A 27457-nucleotide genomic window follows, 5' to 3' on the forward strand; every position below is an offset into this window, starting at 1 on the left:
ATACCTCCAGGTTAGTGGCACAGCACGATGCTTCAGAGATCATCTATGTGCAACTAACAATGGGAAAAACTGCAATTCAAATTGTAGCTTGCTGCAGATCACCCACCATGTCCCAGGACCTCCATTCCGTGTTTCTGGAAACAGTGGAAAACATAGAGGTCCTACCAAACACCTTGATATTGGGTGATTTTAACTACCCAAACATTAACTGGGAGAACTACTCAAGTGCTAACTCCCTTGCACAACATTTCCTAGAATTTATAAACTCAAACACCCTTGATCAACTGGTCAACACCCCCACCAGAGGTGACAACATATTGTACCTGGTCATCACCAACATGGGCGACCGGTGTTCCACACTGGGGGTCAACCCCTCGCTGGTTAGATCTGACCATAAACTAATCACTTTGGATATGCACATATCACCTCCACCCCTGTCAAGGAAACCACCATGAAAAACTTTTCAAAAGCAAACTTTACGTTACTTAAGACCGAGGTGAAAAGTTTCAAAGCCCTTCTGCTAAAGGATAATGCGGCCCAAGCTGCAAAATCCTTTACTAATGCACTGTACGGGCACCTACAAGAATGCATGGATCATGCTATCCCAAGCAACACCAAGACTCACTCCTCTAAGAAAAGGAAACCAGTCTGGTGGACCCCTGCCATAAACAAGCTATACAATAGAAGGAGGAAACTAGTACAGAAAAGAATCAAATCCCAAGAAGGGAAGACATCCCTGATCAGTATCAACAAGAAACTGCAATCCCTCATAAAATCATCCAAGGCTAGCTTCGAAAGAAAAATTGCCAAGGACTCCAAAGATAACCACAAGGCATTATTTAGCTATGTCAAGAATCTAAGTGGCAATTCTCAGATCTGCTCGGAGTTAGTGCAGAATGGCACAAAATACACTGAACCGACCGATATTGCCAACATCCTGGCAGACAGGTTCAGTGCAAACGTCACCCCCTTCTCACCCCCAACAGGGCCCATAACCATACCAGGAGAATGTGGTGACCCTGAAATCACAGACACTCAGGTTAAAACAGCCCTCTTCAAAGCCAAACACACAGCATCAATGGGACCGGACAGTGTCCCAGGCTGCTTCCTACATGAGCTCAAAGATGAGCTAACCCCACACCTAAACACACTGTTCAAACTTAGCGTCTCCACAGGCTATGTGCCCATACAGTGGTGCACAGCAATGGTTATTCTGCTCCACAAAGGTGGAGCCACAACCGACCCCAGGAATTATCGCCCTATAATTCTGACTAGCTTGGTCTGCAATGCTAGGGAGCGCATCATCATGGATCTCATTAACATAGACATTGGAAACCTCCAAACACTGGAACCTACCCAGTTCAGCTTTGTTAAGGTCAGATCATGCCTCCTAAACCTGATGGACTTTTTTAAGACAGTTACCAAGGCTATAGATGAGGGAAAGGTGGTCCACACAGCCTACCTAGACCTCGCAAAGGCCTTCAACACCATTCCCCATTTGGGTATTATAGAAAAGCTTACCAGCCTGAACATAAACCCCTACGTCACGAGATGGGTTGCCAACTGGCTCAGGGGCAGAACCAGCATGGTAAGAGTTGCGGGAGCTTGGTCTGACTCTAAAGCGGTTACAAGTGGCATTCTCCAGGGCTCAGTCCTAGGACCCCTCCTGTTCGGCATATACTTCTCAGAGGTACAGGCAACTGTACAGGCACAGGAGGACTATGGCTGACCAAGTTCGCAGACAACTGCAAACTAGAGGCTATAAATGACTCTCTGGCTGACATAGACATCCCCCAAAAGGGTCTCACTGAGACAGATACCTGGTGTCAAAACCATGGCCTCAAGCTAAATGCCAAAAACTGCATAGTCATCCCCTTTAGAAAAAACAACGTACCTACAAACTACCACATAGGTGGTAGTCCCCTAAATACGGAAGTCGTAATAAAGTGTCTGGGGACCCAAGTAGACAGTAATCTCTCCTTTGATAATCACATTGCCAAAGTGGTTAGAAAATCCTTCTATGTGACCCACCTAATCACAAAACTGTTCGCATCCAGATCAAAAGAGTTCATTGTGCCCCTCTACTCATCACTCATCAGACCCATCATAGAGTACAATGCCCTATTTGGGATGTACCTTACAAGACACCTGCAACAGCTGGAAACACCACAGAAGTACCTCACAAAGAGGATCACTGGCCTCAAACAGATGCCCTATGCAGCTCGACTGAAGAAACTCCAGCTGTACTCGGTTGCATACCACCTACTCGGAGGTGATCTCTGCCTGACATACAAGGTCATGTCCAACCCAGAATTGATGGACATGCTCCACCTAAAGAAAACCATATCCCCTTGACATACACTGTCACTAGCACCATACACTGTCATAAGCACCCATCCACTGACACAAGCACCCAAACATTGTCACAACCACCCATACACTGTCAGAAGCACCCATATATTGTCACAAGCAACATACACTCTTGTAAGCACCCATACACTGTTACAAGTATCCATACATTGTCACAAGCACCCACACATTGTCGCAAGCACCATACACTGTCATAAGCACCCATACACTGTCTCAAGCAACTATACATTCTCTAAACCACCATACACTGTCACATGCACCCACACATTGTCACAAGCACCATATACTTTCATAAGCACCCATACACTGTCACAAGCAACCATACATTGTCCCAAGCACCATACACTGTCACAAGCACCCACACATTGTCACAAGAACCATACATGGTCATAAGCACAAATACATTGTCACAAGCAACCATACATTTATACAAGCTCCATACACTGTTATAAGCACCCATACACTGTTGCAAGTAACCATACATTGTCACATGCACCATACACTGTCACAAACACCATACACTTTCACAAGCACCCACACATTGTCACAACCACTGATACACTGTCACAAGCACCCATACATTGGGTGCTTATGACAATGTATGGTGCTTGTGACAATGTATGGGTGCTTGTGACAGTATATCGGTGGTTGGGACAATGTGTGGGTGCTTGTGTCGGTGTATGGGTGCTTATAACAGTGTATGGTGCTTGTGACAGTATATGGGTGATTATGACAGTGTATGGTGCTTGGGACATACACTCACTAGCACCATACACTGTCATAAGCACTCATACACTGGCACAAGCACCCAAATATTGTCACAACCACCCATACTCTGTCAGAAGCACCCATATATTGTCACAAGCACCATACACTGTTGTAAGCACCCATATACTGTTACAAGCACCCATACATTGTCACAAACACCATACACTGTCATAAGCACCCACACATTGTCACAAGCACCATACACTGTTATAAGCACCCATACACTGTCTCAAGTAACTATACATTCTCAAAACTTCTCAAAACCACTATACACTGTCACAAGCACCCACACATTGTCACAAGCACCATACACTGTCATAAGCACCTATACACTGTCACAAGCAACCATACATTGTCACAAGAACCATACACTGTCACAAGCATCCACACATTGTTACAAGCACCATACTCGGTCATAAGCACCCATACACTGTTACAAGCAACCATACATTTTTACAAGCACCATACACTTTCATAAGCACCCATACACCGTCAAAAGCAACCATACATTGTCACAAGCACCATACACTGTCACAAGCACCCACACATTGTCAGAAGCACCATACCTTGTCATTAGCACCCATAAACTGTCTCAGGCAACCATACATTGTCACAACCACTATACACAGTCACAAACACCCATTTACTGTCAGAGGCAGCCATATATTTTCACAAGCATCATACACTGTCACATGCATCCATACATTTTTACAAGCACCATACACTGTCAAAAGCACCCATATATTTTCACAATCAACCATGCATTGTCACAAGCACCATACAGTACTATAAGTACACATACATTGTCACAAGCACCATACACTGTCATACGCACACATAGATTGTCACAAGTACCCATATACTGTCCCAAGAACACATACATTGTCACAAGCACCATACATTGTCGCAACCATCCATCCACTGTCAGAAACACCCCTACACTGTCACACGCACACATACATTGTCACAAACACCATACATTGTCACAACCATCCATCCACTGTCACAAGCACCCATACATTGTCACAAGCACCATACATTGTCATAAGCACCCATACATTGTCACAAGCACCTATACACTGTCACAAACACCCATACATTGTCACAAGTACCAAACACTATCATAAGCACCAATACACTGTCACAAGCAACCATAAATTGTCACAAGCACCATACACTGTCATAAACAACCATACATTGTCACAGGCACCCATACATTATCAAAAGTACCATACACTGTCACAAGCACCCATCCACTGTCAAAACCACCCATACACTCTCATAAGCACCCATAAACTGTCATAAGCACTCAGGCACTGTCACAGGCATCCATACATTGTCACAGGCATCTGTATATTGTCACAACCACGCATTAACTGTTACAAGCATCGTACATTGTCACAAGCCCAATACACTGTCATAAGCATCTGTGCACTGTCACAAGCACCCATACACTGTCAAAATCAACCATACATTGTCACAAGTACCTGCACACTGTCACAGAAAACCATACATTGTCATAAAAACCATACACTCTCATAGGGTTCACAACCACCCATAAACTGTCACAAGCACAATATGCTGTCATTACCACCCATACACTGTCACAAGCATCCATAATCTGTCACAAGCATCCATACACTGTCACAAGCATGCATACAGTGTCACAAGCACCCATATACTGTCACAAACACCCATATGCTGTCACAAGTACCCACACATTGTCACAACCACTGATACACTGTCACAAGTACCCACATAATGGGTGCGTATGACAGTGTATGGTGCTTGTGACACCGTATGGGTGCTTGTGACAGTATATCGGTGGTTGTGACAATGTGTGGGTGCTTGTATCACTGCATGGGTGCTTATAACAATGTATGGTGCTAGTGACAGTGTATGGGTGCTTATGACAGTGTATGATGCTTGGGACATACACTAACACAAGCACCCACACATTGTCACAACCACCCATACACTGTCACAAGCACCCATACATTGTCACAAGCATCATACACTGTTGTAAACACCCATACACTGTTACAAGCATCCATGCACTGTCACAAGCACCTGTACATTGATACAAGCACCATACACTGTCACAAGCACCCATACACTGTCACAAGCATCATAAATTGTCATACGCACTCACACATTGTCACAAGCACCTATACACTGTCACAAGTACCTATGCACTGTCACAAACACCCATATACTGTCACAAGCTTGCATTCATTCTCACACACACTCATACATTGTCAAAAGTGCCGTATACTGGCTCATTGGAAAGGTAACAGATTTGAAAAGTGCAAGATATTAATAGTGCAGAAGCACTAGTTTTTCATGTCTTTTGTAGTTTAAAAGACTGCCTTTTTCTTTAGCTTCTAACTGATGATTTTTATTTTCTTTTATTATTTCTAATTGAAAGTTATGTCATGAAAGGGGTCTCTGATATTGCATAGAATGGTAATTAATATGCCTGCGTTTTGGGTTGGTAAAGTGTGAATTGCAAGAATTTTAAATTTTGTTTTATTTGAATGCAGGGAGTTTGAATTTTAATGATGAGTTTAGCAGGGCTTAGTTAGGAGTGGGTGCTAGTGTTTGCAGGTTAGATTTAGGTTAGAGGTTAGGTAAGGGGAATGGATTATGTGGGGAATGTATGTGAGTGTTTGTTGGTTAGGTTTAGCATAAGGACTGGGTAAGGATCTATATTTAAAAATGTGTGTGTGTGTGTGTGTGTGTGTGTGTGTGTGTGTGTGTGTGTGTGTGTGTGTGTGTGTGTGTGTGTGTGTGTGTGTGTGTCTCAGGTTAGGTTTACAACAGGGGTTTGGTTACAGTATAGATGTACTGTTGTGGTTGTGTGAGGTGAGCATGTCTGTGTTTGAATAGTCTAAGTAGTGGCACAATTAGAGAAAAGGGTTTTCATACATTAATGTGTAGGGTTAGGTTTAGGTTTAATGGAAGGAGCAGAGTTAGGGTTATCACACATGAGTAAGGTGAGGTGGTGTAGAGAGACCCCCTGCTGATCTTACTCAAGCTTACTAGCCATAACCATTTCCCTGCCCCTGCCTCTAACCCTAACCCTACAAATGTATTTATTAATTTGAATTTGCTTACCTGGTAGAGCACTGATCAATTCTGACCAATTTCAGTCTCAGTGGGGTTCAAAACATGACCAGACAAACAATTTATACAAGAGTACAGTAATATGTAACTGACAAAATAGTACAATAGCAGCATAATGCTTAGGATACATAGTAACTATTAGACAAACTTACAAAAGCCTTTTTCCCCAAACCGATTCACTATTCAGACAAGTATGGTTTAATGTGTTTGTCAGGGATAGTGTTTAGGGTTTGGAAAAGGAAACTATTTAGTTTCTGTTTTCTGTTGCTTTAGTTTCACAATTTTTGTTGTTCAGATTCATTTGTATTTGAACTACTGGCATTGATTGCTTTTCAATGCTTGTGCATTTTTGCATTTTAAAGTTGTTTCATATAAACAATAAAACATGTAAGAAAGTAATATTAAATCACAGTAATGAGAAATGAAAAGAGGGGAAAAAAGAAATAGAAGTACTAAAATAAATAAATCCCACTACATACAGTCCAAGCATAAAATTCATACTATGGACATTGCAAACATCGTATCAATTCTACTCACATGAGCGTGTTAATTATTCAAAATATTGAGCCTATCTATCATCTTGCTACTGAAAATTCTGGCATTGAACAAGCTTCCAATTTTTCAGGTCTATATCACTTATTAACTATCGTTAATGCTATTTTTAGATGTATTTTGAAATTGGTCTGTTCCAAACCTCATTTGTCCAGTTCCCCTTCAATAACAGCATCACACCAAATGACATTTGACGACCTTTATTAAAATTTCCATAATCATGATTGTTACTCAATATTCACTAATTTCAATCAAAACATGATACAAGTGAAAATAACATCAGTGTGACATTAACGTAGGACAGCATAACCCCGCTTATTCTGATCAGTAAGCAGCATCCATACTTCCACTCACTTTCTTACGAAGCAGCGTACCACTCTCTTCAGTTACCATTTATTGAATTACCTCCAACCAAAAAAGCAGCTTACCTCTGATTGCTTATTTATTTATCAAGCAGCGCAACCACTCACTTGCCTTTCCCAACTATTGACTTGAACATCCATCACCAGAGGGTAACAGAAGAAGGCAAGTCTGCACCTCTTCTCCACCTTACCCACTGAAAGTACCCACAATCCCCACTAAAGAGGGAGGGAGAGAGGGTAGAACGTTCACACCAAAAATGTGACTTCTACTCCAATTACACTTGCCTAAAACCCTTTAAGCCCCTGCCTACCCTTACCTCATTTCCTCCTATACACCCTCATTCCTAATTAACTCTATCTTCCCCTTACCCTACTAATTCCTACTACTCTATTAGTTTAGACCTACATTGCAGATGTCCCTGGAGAAATTGGTCTGTTCCAAACCTCATTTGTCCAGGTCCCCTTCAATGACAACATCACACCAAATGACTTGACAACCTTTATTAAAATTTCCATAAACATGATTGTTACACAATATTCATTAATTTCAACCAAAACATGATACAAGTGAAAATAACATCCATGTAACATTAACACAGGACAGCGTAACCATGCTCATTCTGATCACTAAGCATCATCCATACCTCCACTTACTTACTTATGAAGCAGTGTACCACTCACTTCAGTTACCATTTATTGAATTACCTCCAACCAAATAAGCAGCTTACCTCTGCTTGCTTATTTACTTATCAAGAAGTGCAACCGCTCACTTGATCAAGCAGCACAGCCTTTCACTTGCCTTTCCTTATCAAGCAGCGCAACCGCTCACTTGCCTTTCCCGACTATTGAATTGAACATCCACCACCAGAGGGGGAACAGAAGAGGGCAAGTCTTCTCCACCCACCAGTCTGACCAGGCTGTTCGGCCTCTCTCCGACAAAACTTCCAGCAATCTAACCACCATTAAGGCATTAGGTCAAACATCATTTGGCATACCCCATCCTGTCTAACCATGCTGAATCAGAGTCATCCCCTCCTAAAACTCCTATCACATAACTAACAAAAATAGCCAGTTACTTAAACAGCTGAAAACAAACCACTGCTACCCACTCCTATGCTAAAGTAACAAACCATAACCTCATAACCTAGCATAACCACTGCATATTAACTAAATAATTCTCACCTCACAACCAAAGGAAGCCTTGCAATGATTCCCAGGACATTACCAGCCAACAACCAAACACTAAGCCCACTGACACTAAAGCCATACAGAGGCAATTACATACCATCATACCACATTACCACACCATTCTGACCATCCAATGAATATAATAACCAAATGAGATCTCAGATAGTGAGTGCAAAACCAAGGGTCTATATTAGAACATCGACATTTCAAAACTTTGAATGTTCTAATATTGAACCCTATTCAGTGAAAGCTGAAAATATCGAAGCAACAAAAAAATATGCTTCGGTATCTTCAGCGCTGTGGTGGAAAGTTAAAGGTCGGGTTCAGGTAAGTGTGCGATTGAGTGGACGTGAGGGTTAGGGCACGGTTGAGGTGAATGTGCGATAGTGACGAAACTTAGGGTTAGGGTTTGGGTTAAGGTAAGTGGATAGTTAGTGGTGTGTGTATAGTTTAGTGTAGGGTTAGGTGTAAGATTTTAGGTGTATGTGTGTGGATTGCTGTTTGTTTGGTGTACCTGTGTTGTGTGTATGTATTTTGGAACAGCAATTTTTTTCCCTAGGAAAAAATTTGCTGTTCTGTATGTTGATGTTTTCAGATTTTGCTGAATAGGGTTCGATATTAGAACACTCAAAGTTTTGAAACTTAGATGTTCTAATATAGACCCCAAAAACAAACCTGACACATCAACTATCCATTATAAACATAAAATGTTTTAAACAGTCATCACGGCATTTTAGTAGCCCAACCACCACAAACCCTGCAAATCCCATAATGACAACTAAAATGAACCATAACCCCAACAAACCCAAATGAACCTCCTACCCAGCTTAATACAAAGCCAAATACTCAATATCCCCCTCAAACATTCTTCCTTCCCTCACACAAGCCACTGTTCCAACCCCTCAACTTATAAACCCTATCACATACATAGCTAAAGTAGCCAGTAGACCAAGCCACTGAGAAAACCCTGATCCCACTCTAGTGTTACCCCCTGCCACTTGAAACCACACAAGGGTAATTGCCAATTATCCCTAACAGCATCCCTATATAATAATGTCCAAGAACCATCCTGCCATCCATCCAACTATCTTATACAAACTTAGCACCTCATAACCATCCTCGCCTTTGCTGACCCTCAAAACATTTCCATAATGACTAACTACAACCATGACAAATGCCACCGAAGTTATATCCCCTTGAACTCAGCAACCCAAGACCAATCCCAGCCCAAAACCCATCTTTACAATAATCAGTGTCTGTCCATCTACCCAATCAACCTACTCCGACCCTACAAAACAATGAACACTAACCAAATTCATGATAGCACAACACTGTGCTCCTGATTAAGAACACCTAATACCTGCATAATCTTAACCCCTCCCCCAAAATTGCTACCATCTAAAGCCAATCCTGACTAAACCCTAGCCACAACCTTCAGAACTAACCTTAACCCCCATGCTACCTATGCATCTAGTAAAACATGGCCTACTTCTGAAAAAACAAAAGCATACCATGCCTAAACCCTCTATCACCCACACAAGCAAAGCACCCTGTACCCAAAATATACCAAACACACCCTCATGCCTACAATGCTTTCTGAAACCCTACCTACAAAATTCACTCAAGCATAAATAAAATGGTTGTGGCACTTCATCTAAACCCTAACCTAGTATTAACCCTGCCAATATCTGCCACGCCCTATGAATAAATTCAGCTTTCTATCCCCAGCACACCTCATGGGCCCTCTACCAACACAGTAAACTGAATGGGTAACTGTAAATGCTCCCCTAGTATTACACCCCATTCTAACATGCCTAACTACATACTTACCAAATAGAATTGCCTAAAACCTCCTTACCCACCACTCCAGTGGCCAAAACCATTCCCTCTCAGCTGCAGCCATCACTTTCCAAGAGCAAGTCCTTTGAGCCTTCCACTAATGCCCCTCTGCACTCCCCTGTCTGTAACCTCATTCCAGCAGCCAAAATTAATTCCCTCCTCACCTATCCCCAGACAACACCACACCTAAAATAATCCCTCAAAACGTCACCTACTCTTAGCCGTCATACATATACTAAACCCCTTACTATCATCCCAGCTGTTAACTCCACCCCACCTATGAGCTACCCCAAAATCCCCTTAATGCAAGCTGAACACCTGCTTCACCATGCCCCTGATTTAACTCAGGCACCTGTCGCTACAGTAATCTCGAAGCATACCAACTCTTACTTGCCTAAATGAGCACCTGAAATTGTGTCATTACCTGCAACCTCACTGCCTTCCCCACCAAAGTCCAGAACCTCCAACAGCAGCATCACATGTCAAATCCACTTCCTTCAAGCCATCAGCCAATACAACTGCGTACTTCGCCATCTCTGCCTGAAATTTTGTACCTCCATCATCTGCAAAAGAAAACAAGTTAAGCACCTTGATGTTATAAAATTGCAATGTTTATAGCTGACAATCTCAATTCACCCAATTACAGAGCTACCAGTTGGATAATGCAACTTAAAGGTGGGAATCAAACCCTTTACTCTGATTGTATGCAGCAACACAATCAATATGCCCACCCCTTACCACGTGCATTAAAGCTAGCTGTCCAATCTGGGGACTCTGTAGCCAACTCCAGTTACTACAGGCCACTGTAGAAGTGCATGCCGCTGTAGAAGTGCATGCGAACCATACCTCTCAACCTCTTAGAGCAAAGCATGTGAAAAAAGCCATGAATAAAAGAAGGGTAAAGATCCAAAAACTATTGAATTTTTTTTAACTAGTGCTTGACAACTGATATGGCTCTTACAAGCCTATAAAACTAGTCCAGTGTTGCATTAACATGAATTTCCTATAGCGTAGAACTTCAGAAGTCAAACTAACTGTTCTCATTTCTATCTCCATTTATGAAAAACAGACCAAACTATGATAAGAGACCTGGGCACTCTCAGCATCCCTCTCCCACCTGTAAAAATCTATGTATGAAAAGCAAGATGCTAGTGAAAAGCTCCACCTAGCAAAGGAATGGTGGTACCACATTCCACCCACCTCCCACAAATTTCCACTCAGAGACTCTCAACCTGTTAGAACCAGAAATGTGGAAAAAGCCCTAAAATTCAATGGACCAAGGTCCCACAACTCGGAATAATAGATTTCACATTCCCATGAACCTAAAGGGTATTAGGCCTGAGACTGACATGCCTGTCATGACATCAACCCACCTGATTTAACAATGATTTGCCAGGTAGCCACAATTTATGAGGATCAGATTAAAATGTAATGCTATGTTGCTATTCGTTTTTTTTTTTTTATTAACCGATTACTAGAATGATTGACTTGCAAAGCAAAATCCCCTCCCCCAAACCGTCCGCCAGTTTCTGCAGAGGCAAGCCAACCATTTCCCTTTATGTCCAGATGAGCAGAATCTGTAAAAAAAAATTTTTTAATTTTTAATTAGAGGCTGTACCCTTTCCGAAAGTGCCACTGATCCTGCCCAAATGCCAAAGTCCAGAAAATTGTTCGGTATGTCCTGAAACAAAATTACCCCTTATCAACCCCCCCCCCCAACTTTAACACAGTGAATCCCATCTTGCTGCCAGCCCAGAATCCAAACCATAAATCCTAAGCATGAAACAGCCCAAATCAATTCAAATTATAAACTTTCTGAAGCACTGAACCATTACAAAGCAATCACTGGAACCCTCATAAAATAAGTATGCCATACAAAATGGCTAAACAGAATGCACCCTCCCCCCCTCACAGTTTCCTCAAGCAGCAGCAACACAGTTCAGCTGTAACCAATGCGCAGCAACAAACCTCCAAGACTGTCCCTAAACCTGCAAAAACACTGCTCCATAAACTTCAGCCACTCCGAGAACCAGTATGCACACCACTAACAACATTGAGATTTTGCAGCAGTCTTAGAATTGGGTGATATATACAAAAAACCCACACATAGACAACCTCTCAGCCATTTACAGCAAACCCTCTACCCAAGGCCACAAGTGATGGAACAAGTAGACCACAAGGCAATCTTTAAATATCGCTCTCCCAAACTTAGCTAGTTAATAGAGGAACAGGTTCTATAACCTCGACCATATTTCCATACCACAGGTACGAGGCACTAATCACTGCTGTCTTTCACTTGCTGCCTTAATAACCTGCTGTGAAAAAACCAAAGCTAATGAAGAAACTGTGATTATCTGTACAATGTGTTATATATATATATATATATATATATTTTTTTTTTGGTGATGTGAGAGGTTCCATACTGCTGGGAAGCCAGACAGCAATGATTAACGGTCAACCCCCCCCCCCAATAGCAGCAACTGCGCATGAAAAACAATGAATGCCTCTACCCAAGCCCACGAGCACCCATGTTGCTGTACATAAAATGGAGCGAACTGCCACGAAAAAATCTAATTATACAGGAAGCCAAGCCTGAAAGCGTGTCCACCAGAACAAGAAGAGCATTGCTACCAGCAAGGCAACCACCAACGAAACAAGGAGAGACACACCCTGAACTCCCCCCTTCACCAAAGCAGCAGCAACTGTGAATCTACTCACTGGACCAGAGAGCTCCTTCCAAACAGCCAAGGTCCCAGCCCCCACAATGTCTGCCAGGAAATCACCATCAACAGATGCGATCCTCTCCCACCAATCTCCCCTCTCCCATACAATGTAAGGGCTGTGGCCGAACAAGCAATCTCCCCCATGATACATGCCCTCCCCCACCACCCAGCCATCACACGCTGGCATCCCACAACCAAGTTGCACCTAACGACTGGGGAAACAGTACAGCTGGAGAAGAAGTAAACCAAATACTGGACACCAAAGCACACAACCGGGAGAGCCGCACACATTTACACTGCTGTTTAGGCATACATTCACGAAGCTCGGCGATGCACAAACGAACCCCAGAATAGTTCAAAAATCAACTGGCAACCAACAAGCACACACACAAAATTGTGAAACACTCGTCTCCATAATCCTGCCCAGAGCAAACATCCAACTGCACCCACCGGTGGACCTCTGCCCCATGCTGAACAAGCATCCAACTCAACTTGTCAACTGAACACACCAACGAAAATGTAAACAATGCAACAAATGCATAGACACCCCATTGGGAAGCCCGATCCTTGCCCAAGGCAACACTGATTCCAACCATCCACTCATTTGTTGACGGCTGTAAGATCTAGACAGTCACATGCAGAAAACATGGAAACCCACGGAAATCTGAACCAGCCATGATGCTCCAAGCAGAGGGGAGAGCAGAACAGGGGCACCCCATGCCCCAGTCCTCAACCGCCAAACTTCAAGACCACAAGGGACAACCCAAAGACCACAAAACCACCAAACCAAAGTCAATCCACGAAGGACACGCAACACAAACCGATTGTGGTGCCACCATGCGTGGAGAGCCACCACCAAACAAACCCATACAAAAGATGCCACCACACAACATGGTCACCCAACCACCAGCTCCTTCATTTCTGCAAACAAATCAAACTCTACCACTCACAATAAAGAACAAGCAAGAGAAAGAGGACAAAAAAAAAGTCTTACATACCTATATAAATATAAATATACACCCACATAGATCCCCCTCTCTATATAACACCTATATGCTCACCCAGTAAAACCCAGCTCCACTGTTACCAGAGACCTAATTACCTACAAAGAAGTTTTGGACGTATCACTTGACTTAGCAAGTTCACACCAAAAATGTGACTTCTCCTCCAATTACACTTGCCTAAAACCCTTTAAGCCCCTCCCTAAGCTTACCTCATTTCCTCCTATACACCCTCATTCCTAATTAACCCTATCCTCCCCCTACCCTACTAATTCCTACTACTGTATTAGTTTAGCCCCAGATTAAAGATGTCCCTCGACAAATCGGTCTGTTCTAAACCTCATTTGCATAATCACAGCTTAAAAAAAATAAATATCAATATGTAAATAACTTCTTTCAAATGCCACCATCCAAAACCTTCTTGAACAAATATCTAATAAAATAAAAATTAGTAAAATTAATAATCAGGATTAATATAAATCACCATTTGTACTTAATATTCTATAAAAATATATGATCATTGAAAGAGTACAGAGAATTGAACCCCATATTCAATACAAATAGCATAAATAGTGCCCTCATTGTAAATAATAATTAACATCCCTGTTAAGGACACCATACTAAGAATCCTACAAGTCCATGGCTCGAAGTTTAAGCACACTGGTAATTGCAATATGCTCATTTAAACCAGGGGGGGGGTCTTGTAAATTTAGGCAAAGCTGCCAAATTATTTCCCTGGTTTCTAAAATGATCTGTCAAGGTCCACCTCAAGATTTTTTTACCTTCTGTAACATCCCAAATCTAAATAAGTGGTGCCCAGCACAAACAGTGGTATGTTTATACTGTGCATTATTTGTATTTTTCCTACGGATGTCATGGTTGTGTTCGTAAATGCACTTTTTCAATGTCATCTCGGTCTTACTTATATAATAGGCTCCACGGGGATCACATATAGCAATACACACTATGTCTGTGGAAGAATATCTACAAAAAAAGATTACTTTTACTGTCATTTTACCCTCGCCCAAAGTAATAAACTCTTCTAAAATGCACGGGCACTGCTTGCATAGTCCACATCTTGCCATCCTTTTTGTGGACATAAAATTCCTTGAAACTGGGTTTTCAAAAATACATTTCAAATGTTTTACCTCTTTTATGTAGAAATACTGGACTGTCACCTATAACTGTTAAGGTGTTCATGTCAGACTTGAGTAATGACCAATATTTTACAAATTATTTTTCTGACTTCATTATTCATATGGCAATGTCCTAACACTAAACCTTTAGTGAAGTCAGAATAGGAAGCTAGTCTATCTGGTTTTATTGTCTGACCTAAAATCAGATAAAATCTTACATATCTTAATCTAGCTACGTCATCTCTAATTTCATTTACAAAATCCCTGGGGTAGCCCCTATCATAAAACATTTTAGCTAGTTTCTAACATTCCTAGGAAAAAAATGTCAGTAATCATCCTTGAAATGCAGACAAATTTCCCTTTTACCAAGGATATCTTTTGAGAGAAAGGGTGGCAGCTCTGAAAATGTAGGTATGAATTGGAGAAAGTATTTTTTTCTGTAGATACTTGATTTAAATTGTCCACCTTCCTTATATATCATGGCATCCAAATACTTACAAAAATTGTTATAGATCATGTATGCAAACTTAAAATAATTAGTAGTGGAGTTAATATAGTCAAAAAACTCCTCTAACACCCTATTCCTACTCTAAAGCCTGACACTTGCTCACTAAAGCAATTATATAAGTCAGCACTAAAAAATTAAAAGCACTACACCCTCACAAACTACCCTTGAGTACCTTGTTCCCCATTGGCCCTTTTTTTCAATTATAAAGGAATTACCAATACTATTCTAGCATGTCCAAAGGTCAGTTGTCAATCTCCTCTCCGGTCCAGCTGGTGAATCTGGGAATCTTGAGGCAATGTTACAACTGCCTCATGTACACAGACAACCCTCTCCTCCTCCCAACAAATTCCAACACATGTGAGAGATGCAACCATATAGCCAAACTGGAGGCTAAGCTCTCTCAACTCAGTACTGGCATAACCAGTCAGGAGGAGAAGGAAACCACACTCACTACAATTCCAGTCTCACATAGACCTACCACAACAGCAAACCAAACACATAAACACACAAAAACATACTCGGAGGCTCTAAATAAAAATCTGCCTAAGCAGCAGAGACCTCCAAAGCAGACACCCAAGCAACCGCTACCCCAAAACAAAACACCTGCAACACATAGCTCACAAAGCCAGTGTGCCGAACAGTCACAGCCCTTAAGGATAAACAACACACCTGATACACTTGTAATAGGTGACTCTATCGTCAGGGACACTGACGTCCCGCTCACCAGGCTGAACAAGGAGAAGGTCACGGTGAGCTGCCTGATGGGCGCTAGGATCCGCCACATAACACAAGCACTCAGGTCACTCCAAGGCAAGTACAAATATGACTCAGTCATTGTCCATGCTGGTGTGAATGACCTGAGACGTACCTCCCTGGACTACATGAAAAGAGACATAGAGGAGCTCTCTGAGCATGTAGCCCAGGCCGGTATGACCCTGACCTTGAGTAGCATCTTACCCTCACCAAGAATGATGCCACAATATGAAGACAAGATGATCAATTTCAACAATTGGCTTAAGTATTGGTGTCATTCAAAGGGGATCCAATGCCTGTCAGCCTGGGATGACATGCTCGACAAGCCACGATGCTTCGCTAGGGACGGCTTGCACCTGTCAGCCCTGGGCTTTCGGATATTGGCAAAGGCTCTTGCCACCTCCATAGTGCCTTTTTTAGGCAAGGCTCAAAAGACAAACCCACCTCCATAGGTATCACAAGGGATAAGAAACTAAGAGTAATGCTACTCAACGCCAGAAGTCTAAACCTCAAGATGCACACACTCGAAACTCTCCTTAGCATGGAGAACATCGATATCTGTGCAGTAACAGAAACCTGGTTCAAGGCTGCCGAGAGCACACCAGCACTACCAGGTTATACCTCATACCATGCTTTTCGGCCCCAAAACTTGGACCGAACCACAAAAGGAGGGGGAGTATCAATATTCGTCAAAGATACCCACACCTCCAGGTTGGTGGCACAGCACGAAGCATCAGAGACTATCCATGTGCAACTAACAGTGGGTAAAACTGCCTTCCAGTTTATAGCCTGCTACAGACCACCCTCCCAATCCCTGGAACCCCACTCGGCCTTCCTGCGAACACTGGAATATGAAGGTCTCTCCAAACACCATTATATTGGGCGACTTCAACTACCCACACATAGACTGGGAGCATTACTCTAGCTCCAACACCCTAGCCCAAAGGTTCCTAGAATTTATAAACTGAAATGCTATGGAACAACTTGTTACCACTCCCACAAGAGGGGAAAACATACTGCACCTGATCATCACCAACAAGGGGGCTCTATGCTCCAGACCAGAAGTGTATCCCTCACTGGTAAGATCAGACCATAAACTAATCTCACTGAATATTCACATCCCGACCCCACCCCCTGCCCAGAAAACCACAGTGAAAAACTTCTCTAAAGCAAATTTCACACTCCTCAAAACCGAGGTGGTATCCTTCAAAGCCCCCGGGACTGTGGAAAATACGGCCCAGACCGCAGAATCCTTTATAAACGCATTCTATGAACACCTTCAGGAATGCATGGATCATGCAATCCCAAATAAAACCAAAACCCAATCCTCCAAAGGCAGGCGTCCTGTCTGGTGGACCCCAGCCATAAACAAATTATACAATGGAAGGAGGAAGCTACTACATGATAGAGCAAAATCCCAAAAAGGGAAGGCATCTCTGATCAGTATATGCAAAAAACGATGGACACTCATAAAATCGTCTAAGGCCAGCTTCGAGAGAAAAATTGCACAGGACACTAAGGATAATCACAAGGCTTTCTTTAGTTATGTTAGGCACCTGGGTGGGAATTCCCAGATATGCTCAGAATGAGTCCAAAATGACAAAAAAATACACTAAATCCACAGACATTGCCAACATCCTAGCTGACAGGTTCAGCGCAAACTTCTCCCCACCAAAAGGGCAAATATCTATACCAGCAGAGTGCTGCCCCCCGACATCTCAGATGCTCAGGTAAGAGCCGCCCTCTCCAAAGCAAAAAACACAGCATCAATGGGACCAGACAGTGTCCCGGGCTGCATCCTACATGAACTCCAAGAAGAGCTAAACCCAAACGTAAAACTACTGTTCAATCTCAGCCTTACTACAGGATATGTACCCAAAGAGTGGCGTACAGCAACAGTGGTCCTTCTCCACAAAGGTGGTACCTCAACAGATCCTGGAAACTATCGCCCCATAAGCCTGACTAGCTTGGTCTGCAAAGCTATGGAAAGGATCATCATGGACCTCATAAATAAAGATACTGGGGACATACAGACACTGGATCCTACCCAGTTCGGCTTTGTTAAGGGCAGATCCTGCCTCTTAAACCTGGTTGATTTCTTTGAAACAGTCACCAAGGCCATTGACGAGGGGAAGGTGGTCCACACAGCCTACCTGGACCTCGCAAAAGCCTTCGATACAATACCCCACTCGAGCATTATAGATAAGCTCACCAGCTTAAATATAAACCCCTATGTCACTAGATGGGTTGCAAACTGGCTCAAGGACAGAACCCACATGGATAGAATTGCTGGAGCCATATCAGACTCCAAACCAGTTACAAGTGGCATCCCACAAGGCTCAGTCCTGGGACCTCTCTTGTTTGTTATATATTTCTCGGAGGTAGAGGCCAACACGGAAGGACTGTGGCTGACCAAATTCGCAGATGACTGCAAACTAGGCGCCATAATCGACTCTCCAACTGACACAAGCATCCTACAAAAGGGCCTCATAGAAATAGACAACTCGTGCCAGACCCATGGCCTCAAGCTAAACGCCAAAAAGTGTATAGTCATCCCCTTTGGCAAAAACAAAGTGCCCACAAATTACCACATAGGTGGTAATCCATTAAGTACGGAAGAAGTAATTAGGGACCTGGGGACCCAAGGTTCATAGGTTCATAGGTTGGTACTAGGCTATCAGCCCTAGGGCCTATACAAGCCTAGCCATAACAATTCCCTGGCTATTTCTTCCCACATTATTTACTTTCCTGGACCCCTGTCTAGCAGGGTGACTGACGTGATCCCTGGGGTGAATTTCCTTTCTCCCATCCAATCGTCAAGGTTCCTCTTGAAGAGGTCCAAAGATAGCAATCTCTCATTTGAAAACCACGTGGCCAAAGTGGTTAGAAAAACATTTTATATAGCTAACCTAATCATGAAGGGATTCACATCTAGATCAGAGGAGGTCATCGTGCCTCTTTACTCATCCCTCATCAGGCCCATAATAGAGTACAATGCCTCTTTTGGGATGTACCTTACCAGACACCTGCAGCAACTGGAAAGACCCCAAAAGTACCTCACCAAGAGGATCAAAGGGCTCAAACAGATGCCATACGCTGCCCGGTTAAAGAAACTCCAGCTCTACTCAGTGGTATACTGCCTGTTCAGTGGCGATCTGTGCCTGATGTATAAAGCCATGACCAACCCGGAATTAATGGACAAGCTGCACCTCAGAAAATCCAAATCCCATCGAGCTATGTGCTCGAGAGACTTGAACCTCAGCACTGAAATAAATAGGACATGCTGGAAGGACAGATTCATAACCCAGAGGCTCCCTTCACTCTGGAATACAATCCCAGTCCAGGTTAGGCAGAGTCCCTCATTGAGTCTCTTCAAGAGGAATTTTGATGAGTGGATGGGAGATCGTAGGTTTACTCCGGGTATCACTTTTGTGTCACTGTTAGACAGAGGTACAGTATACTAACCTCAAAAAAGGGCATAGCAAAATTCATTTAAACTGGATGGCGAAAGCCAAGCACACTCTGGCTAGGCTTATAAATGCCCTAGAGCAGATAGCCTAGTATGAACCTATGAACCTATGAACCTAAGTATTTCCACAAAATAAAGATGCCATCTAGGAATCTCATGTACATAAGCCAACTATACTTAAAATGGAAATCTAAAACAAACTTTTCTTCCCAGGCCCACACAGCAATGTTAGCATAAGGGGGGTTACATACAGCATCCATTGCAACTCCCTGTACCTGTGTGTAGTGTTCTCCATCAAAATATACAAAATTAATATCAAGAACAAACTCCATAAAGTTCATCAAAGTTGTATATTCCATAGCTGTTACAGTAGGGCACCCTAATAATGCCTCTAAAAAACTCTCCAAACCTTCCCTCAATGGAATGCAACATCAATACAAACAAACAGTATATTCTCAACATACAAATCAGGGGTAAAATGCCTTAGGAAATCCCAAGAGTCCCTTAAAATATATATGATTGCTTATATACAAAAGATTTCAACTTTCAGTCAAGGTATGCTGCCAATGGATAAGTCTTTGATTGCCTGGCACTATTTGCCTCAAAGGTGGGTCATTTAAATCTCTGTGAACTTTTGGTATACCAAAGATGACAGGAACAACAAACATCTCTATATAAAGAAAGCCAAACACACTTTTAGATGTATGTCCACTTAGAAGAAGTTTGTCTAAATATAAATCAATTTTTGGTATGTGACTTTAACCTCACTAAAATAAACTGGTATTTATTTTGAGACCTCCAACAGTAACTCAAGCATCTTGTTGGAATAATCATATGTGTTCATAAGAAACATGCCAACAGCCTTATCTGGCTTCATAATTCTAATGGTGGCATTGCCACTCAATTTGTACAGTAATTCCTGCTCATCTTTCTTCAAATTATGCTTAATATCGCATGAAGACTGTCCAAGTGCATAGATGTCTTATCTCTACAGGTGCTCAAAAATTGCTACCAACGGGGCATACGTGGGGTTATAGGTTCTTCTCTTCTTAAATCTTTCAATCCAACACTCCTCGTGATTTCAGTACATATTGGATACATTAGGTTTCCTTGTAAATAACTTGAGTTCTAGCAGACAATCAGTTGTGTTGAACCTGGTCGCTAGAACATACATGAAACCTCTCTTAAATAATCTAAAATGAGTGTCAGCAATGTTCTCATTAGAGTAATTAAATATTTTAAAACCATGTGAAGAGACTATCACAGGATTAATAACTACAGGTTCTACTAATATTTCTTGGAATGACCCCTTTCTTTGGTCCTTCGAAACCTTGGGTTTCTTATTCTTGGTTGAAGGGGATCCCATGTTGCCTGGGGACTGTTCCATCCAGTTGTTGGGTCTGTCAGAATTCTGAAGGGGAGGAAATTCCAAAGGGTCATAAAATAAACCATTATTGTCCACTTAACCCAAATTGGGGATACAATTGATTCTGTTGCTCCCCTTATAGGTAGTGTATTTAAATCAGAACTATCTCCCTTCATAACTATTCCTACCTCTAGAGTTAGTAATAGGGTAGGCAGCATTAGTCAGATAGGCTTTAGCATCCCTCTTCAGTTTCTTCAGTTTTCTAGTCTTAACAGAGTCTGTCTGCTGATCAACTGAATTAAAAGACTTGTAATAAATGTCCAAAAGTTGATCAAACCGTAAATCCGATTTAATAGCAGTATCAAGGCAATTAATAAATCCATTTTTTTGTTATTCTCCTTAATCAGTACCTTTACCAGATCTAAACTGTGCTCGTTAAACATTTCTATTAATTCATTGTATAAACTAATTCCATAGCTAACACCATTTGGAAATTTCCACATATGTAAACCTTGAGGCACAAAACTAACTGCACATTGTTCCAAGTACTGGATGTCTAGTTATGTAGCATAGATATGAGCCTGTAATGATTTGGTTTGTTCCCTTCTTTATCTTCTATAATTATTAATATAATTTCTGCTAATTTCATGGACTCTGATAACTCCTAATTTAGAATAGTCAGAAACTGAGATGATTAAAGTAAATAGGGAACAATTTCATCACAGAAAGTTTTGTATAATTTGATTATAAATTTGTTGGATCTAGGAGTTTTACTACAACAACCCTCTCCCCACACCACATTACTTGTGTCTGCTAAACCTAACCCTGCCTTTGTCCCAACTCCAACCACTCACATTACCTTTAGAAAAAAACATTCCCTAACAGCACCACTAATCAAGTCGCATGGACACAGAATACGTGCACAACACTAAAATTACCCCTAACTTAACCTTATCTTTAAACCTAGACAGGAAACACACACACACGCATACACACACACACACACACACACACACACACACACACACACACACACACACACACACACACACACACACACACCAACATATAAACAGTCCAACCCACAAAACACAATCCTCTAAAATATCTTCTTACCAAACCTTGGCTCTTATCCTAACCCACAAACACATACACCCAAGCTTGATTGGTCTTGTGTGCTACTAGACTATGTTCTAGTGCACTGTATGCATAAAATATGTATGCTGAATTATGTAGTTTGATTTTTCATATTTTAAAGGTTGAAGATTTTGACATTTCAGCAATGTACATTCAGTATTATGACTTTCAATTTACCACAATTCAGCAAGCTGTCAGACATTCACAGGCACATTTAGACAGATAGATCAATAGATCGATAGATTTATATATGTATATATGTCTATATATATATATATATATATATATATATATATATATATATATATATATATATACCCTTTCCCCACTGCAGTGCGATCCTCAAGATAGTATAAATATATATATATATATATATATATATATATATATATATATATATATATATATATATATATAGTTGTGGTATTATATCGTCCACTTTGAAATTCAGTATGTTGAAATTTAGCATTGTAAGATTTCAGTATTATGGGTTTCAGTCAAGTGATTTTTCAGTATTTTGAAATTTCACTCTTATGATCTCAGTCAAATGAGTTTCAGTCATATGAAGTTTCTATCATCTGATAGGGATCCATATATATATATATATATATATATATATATATATATATATATATATATATATATATACACACACACGTAGATATATATATATATATATATATATATATATATATATATATATATATATATATTTTTTTTTTTTATTTTAGATTTGTTGACCGGGATAGTCCGACTGGATACATGTCCATTTTCAGCGGAGGCCTATCGAGAAAAGCTTAAAGGTCACCAAAATTAGATTAAAATGCAGTATATACAGTAGTTATATGTAAGCAAGCAATAAGGTTTATGATTACAATTTATACAGAGGTTACATACCTAAGCAAATAATAGTAGTTCCAGGGTTAAAGAAAATCAGAGAGTAGTTCATCATTAAGTAATTCAAGTCAGTTAAGAATACTGTTATTAACTCATACAGTTATTTACAAATACAATATTCACAGTGGTTATATCTCAAAACATATTAGAGTTAAACAAGGTAAAGTTCAGGATAGTGTCACAGGTAAGCTAAAATAACTATTTTAGTCTCATTGTCAAGGAGAGTTAGTCAGGTTTGCTACACTGACATAGCCAGTTAACGTCAGATGTTGTTTTAGTCTAGTCTTGAATTGGCTCAGAGAGTTGAGCAAAGTAATTCTGGTTGGGAGAGAGTTCCAGGATTTGCTTACAGAGTTTGCGAAGAGAGAGTCACCATCAGAGTTATTAGTTTTGATAGTCTGGACTAGTAATTTATTAGAGGATAGCAGTGGCCAGTGATTGTGATAGGGGTAATAATATTCTTAAGAGCAGGAGTGTTATCTGGATTGTAAAGGATCTTATGGGCAGTAGTCATGAGGTTATACTGGATCCAGCTGGGTAGTTCTAGCCACCCAAGCTGGTTTAGGTTAATCATACTAGATCCAGCTGGGTAGTTCTAGCCACCCAAGCTGGTTTAAGTTAATACAATGGTGAGACCTATAAGGCAGGCCGGTAGCAAATCTGGCAATATGGCTATAGCAGATAGAGAGTTTGTTAAGGACAGATTTGTTTAGATTGGAGAGTATCGGGGATGCATACAGTAGAGTTGAAAGTAGGTGAGAGCGAGCTATGGCTGATCTAGCAGGAGGGGTTAAGAAGGCTTTATCCTGTAAAGTGAGCCTAGTTTTTTATAGATGGTCTTTACAGATTGATTAACATGTAGGTCAAATTTGAGATTATTATCGATTAAAACACCTAGCAGTTTTGTAAAGGAGTCTGGGGAGACTATTGTACCATTATTAGATTTAATGGTAAAAGTGAATGCAGTAGACCTGTGTGTTGGTGAGAATAGCAGTAGTTTGTTTTTTTGGGGATTCAGAATCAGATGATGACCAGAAAGCCAGTTTTGAATAGTGTTAAAGGTGGTTTGCGTGGCTGACCACAGTTCATTTGCAGAAGTGGCTGAGCAAATCAGGGTGGAGTCGTCAGCGTATTGGACACAGCTGACTGTAGGGATAGCAGAATAGAGGTCATTAATGAAGATGGAGAAAAGAAGGGGCCCTAGTATAGATCACTGGGGTACACCTAGTGTGTTGGGTAGAAGTTTAGAAAGTTTGTTTTGCCAGAGGACAGCCTGTTGCCTATCTTTCAGATAGGATTGGAACCGTTGGATGACTGTATTATCTAGGCAGAAAGTTTTCAGGGTATGGATTAGTAACTGATGATCCACCATATCAAATGCTTTGGAGACATCCAAGAAGAGGGCTGAGGATATGTTATTGTTATTGCAGTTAATGGTTTATGGTATTGGAGAAGGCTAGAAGTGCTGAAGTAGTGCTGTGGTGAGGTCAGAAGCCATGCTGGGAGTCTTCCATGAGGTTATTCTGAGTTAGGTGGTGCATCAGTTGTCTATGGATATATTTTTCCATAATTTTTGCAAGTGGGGATAGTATTGCTATTGGCCTATAGTTGGATAACTCAGTAGAGCTACCTCCTTTGTGAAGTGGGATTACATAGGATATTTTCTAAATAGAGGGGATTCTGGCTTCTGCTATTGTTTGATTGATTAGTATTGAGATGGGGTAAGCAATGGCATCGGCTGCTTTTTGTAGATACTCGGCAGGAACTTGGTTAGCGGAGAGAGTAGCTGGTTTCAGTTTTTTAATCAGGGTACGGATAAGGGAGGTGGCAACTGGTTGGAATCTAAATTTAGGTTGATTTCTGGGGCTGTTGATTTCATGACAGGGGGGGCTGGGAGGTAGTTGGCTCACTAGGGTTTGAATGGTCTCAGTAAAGAAATGGTTAAAACTGTCAGAGACTTCCTCTGAAGGTTTATCAATGGAGGCTGCGGGGACTGGTGTGGAGGTTTGGCCAGGATGTCATAGTTTGTTTATACCTGCCCAGAATTTCTGTGGCTTGTTATGATTTATTTATAAATATATATATTATATATAAATTATCATTGGCTGACAACACAAATGAAAGACAGAGAATGTGAGAACAAAACTGAGTGACTGCACAAATGTGATGAGCAAATCACAAAACATTGGCAACATCATCTGTCACTGTCATTAAACCTCAGCTACGAAACCCAGATAACCATGATCCAAGTAGTGGTACTGTTAGGGAAAGTTTTTTTTGTAATGTAATGTGTAGGGTCAGGATTAGGGAGGGGTTACCTCATATAAGTAAGGGTCTGCAGGGGGCTTCACCTCTGGATACTGTCTGCACAGAGTCTGCATATTCTCTTCATGTATGATTGGGGGTTTCTTAGTTTTTTTCCAAAATAAGCTGGCTAACTAGCTGATCTAAACCATGCATATGTGATCCATGTACCGTCATTGTTCTGATCTTTGTGTGTCTGAAAATATTGCAGAAAAGTATTGTCTATTTATTGTGGTGAGAAATGCATACATTAAAATAAGAAATGTTTATCACACATCACATGATGTGTGCTAATGTTTCATAAGACATGATGTAGTCTGCAAAACTTGTACCAGGCGTAGCTCCATCAAATATATGTCATTGTACTGCCAACACAGCATGGGTCTAATATGAAGGACATAGAAAAACGGTTATACACAACTCATTCGCATAATTTGAACATGTACAACAGAGCCATCACTAGCTACATTTGAGGCATCAAAACTCTATTACAAGTCTATGGCATTAAGGCTGATGTAAGAAAGGCATCCTGTTTATGCAACTTAGTTCTACTAGTTAGAATGAAGTGTCTGCATTAAGTTTTGCAGCGTAGCATAATCAGGGATTCTGAGGCAGCTAAGCATCACATGATCTGTGAGCTGTCACATTGAAATGCACCTCTGTACATCTCATTGCATTAACGGACCAGGCCACATGAGTTTAAACAATTCACTACTGTAAAAGTTCATTGCAGAACATTCTAGTAGCTCATACAGATGGATTATAGTACTGCTCAGAACTCCTGTCTGCTAAACTGAGATAAACACACTGCATAGCCATAGCTAGATATTACTGGGTGAGCAGAACAGAGGCATGCTTAATCATGCGGAAGGGAGTTCATGTGTAATGAGAATCTAAATCCTTAAATCACTTTACCATGCTTTAGATGCAATAAAATAAACCCAGACTGGTTATGTAGCATCAAGGTTATTATAAGTACATGGCCTTTGAAAAAATATTTGGCCACACTAACTGCAGTACTGACAACCTCAGAAAAAGGTTAAAATTGGCATGTTTACATCTAGTGGGGTTTGGCTTTATTGCATTGAATACAATAGCAAAGACTTTGAACACTGAAAGTAAAACGTCATGCCACTAAAGGAGGTTTAACGTGATACACAGTGAAGACTTTAGCTGTGCAGGGTTTTATAGTTTTTACTAAGTGATTTGTCAGTGTGACCTATTTACCTTTTCACACTTTGGTCTGTGTGTGTATATGTGTGTGGATCTATCTATATACATAGAGAGACAGATAGATATAGATGTAGATTTATATGGCCCTACTTAAAATAATCTAAATACAAAATACAGACAAAAAATATCTAAACTCAAAAATATCAACAAAATTAAAGTTATAGTAGGGAAGGGTTTGTATATATCATAAGATGTGAATGTGCCGAGGAGCTTGTCCCCCTGCAAAAGCACTGGTTTTGGATGTAGTTAGGTTTTTGTTATTATTTTAGGCTTAGATATTTTTGAGTTTAGATTTGTTGTCAATGTTTTGTTTTTAGGTGTTTCTGAGTTTAGATTATTTTAAGTAGAACCATATATATATATATATATATATATATATATATATATATATATATATATGTATACACACACACGCACACACACACACACACACACACACACACACGCACACACACACACAGACACACACACACACATCTTACATACATAAATAAAATAAATAATGATTATATAATGAATGGTCACACTGTTTCTTCATCGACACACAAAACATCGACCAAAACACGTAGACCGTTCATTACAGTAACAACATACCAACATACAGCAACACACAGTAGGTTCATAGGTTCATAGGTTGGTACTTGGTTATTGGCCCTAGGGCCTATACAAGCCTAGCCATAACAATTCCCTGGATATTTCTTCCCACAGTATTTACTTCCCTGGAT

This window comes from Protopterus annectens, chromosome 14.part0 (genome assembly GCF_019279795.1).
Source record: "Protopterus annectens isolate FY-2018-M chromosome 14.part0, PAN1.0, whole genome shotgun sequence".
NCBI classification, from domain to species: domain Eukaryota; kingdom Metazoa; phylum Chordata; order Ceratodontiformes; family Protopteridae; genus Protopterus; species Protopterus annectens.